The 1,365-nt window shown below is 37.1% G+C and overlaps 1 non-coding gene across 1 annotated transcript; it reads right to left on the bottom strand.

The window, feature by feature from the left end:
* Positions 1-509: 509 nt before the first annotated feature.
* TRNAF-GAA lies at positions 510-582 on the bottom strand. Its single transcript has one exon. It is a non-coding gene; the product is annotated as a tRNA-Phe (tRNA).
* Positions 583-1,365: the final 783 nt, after the last annotated feature.

Here is a 1,365-nt window from a genome sequence, read left to right as displayed (position 1 = left end):
TTTCTTAAAACAGAAAACAAAATGGAAGTGGTAAAACAGAAAACAGCTCTAGAAATTAAAGCAACTCACAGAAAAAAAAATGCAGATTTACTTTCCTCACCCAGCGGTGAGTCACCAACAGCACTTTTGGTTTTTACAGGCCTGGAGTGTTGTCAGAAATTACAAAGACCCAGAAAATCTATGTATATTTAAGTAGCACTCATCAAACAAATTATCCAATGAGAAAAATATGTGAAATGTGCAGCCTAGGTAAATTCAGTGTCTGTCTGCCACACAGGAGTAAAACACCAGGCCAATCACATCTCTCAAAACAGAAAACAAACTGGAAAAGATAAAATAGAAAGCAGCTCTATCAGTTTAAGCAACTCACAAACATAAAATATAGTGTTATTTTCCTCACCCAGTAGGGAGTCAGCAACAGTGCTTGTAGTTTTTGTGAGCCTTGAGTCTTATCAGAAAAGACAAAAGCTCAGAAATTCTCTGTGTATTTATGTATCAAAAGGCTTCATTGCTGAAACCTGGGATTGAACTAGGGAACTTTAGATCTTCATTCTAATACTCTCCCAACTGAGCTATTTCAGCTTACTTACTACCACCTTTGTGATAAGTTCCTCTTGGGCTCATGTGATCCCCCAAGTAGAGACAGTCATGTCTCCTTAAATGCTTAGTTTATGATTACTCTAAAGTAGAAAGACACACCCTTACTTCTGTTGATGGTAGAACTGCATACATATATGCATGATCAAGACAAGGAAACTTAAATAATTTCCAGACAGTTTGCCACAGTGATTAATCACATAACATGCCCCCCTTAACCCAGTTGATTTCTTTCTTGAAGAAGATAACTGAATATGCATTTCTTATAATTCTAAACAACCATATACATATTCCATTTTTGTGTTACTTTAAGCAGATTTGCACAAGAAGCAGAAGTTCTGAAGTCCTTTTTTCATGATGAGAGGGTACAACTTTGAATAGCTCACTAAAATCACAGATGAAGTTCATTTGTTATGAACAGATAAGGCGAGACCAATCTTGCACAGACACAAGCCTGAAAGCCATCTAGTCAGTAGTGATACACACACCTCCACACAGAGCCCTTTGATTTGTTGCCAGGGGCTTTTCCACTCCCCATAACAAAAAACTATGTTACTATGTTAGTAAGACTATATAAGAAGATTGCCATGCAGAATTTATGAACACACTTTAGGTATTAAAAAGTGTGACAAGTAATGCTCTTGCAAACATTCCTTACAATGTACTGACTTTAAGGAATGTCAGTTCTTTGTACTAGACACAGTGAACATGAGTCCTCTTTCAGGAAACTACAATGTAAGGCTGGAATGGAGAGAGTCCCAATGGCAG

Source organism: Protopterus annectens, chromosome 4.part0, assembly GCF_019279795.1.
Source record: "Protopterus annectens isolate FY-2018-M chromosome 4.part0, PAN1.0, whole genome shotgun sequence".
Classification (NCBI taxonomy): Eukaryota; Metazoa; Chordata; order Ceratodontiformes; family Protopteridae; genus Protopterus; species Protopterus annectens.
Note: the sequence above shows the minus strand (reverse complement) of the source record. Positions and strands in the feature narration are given on the sequence as shown.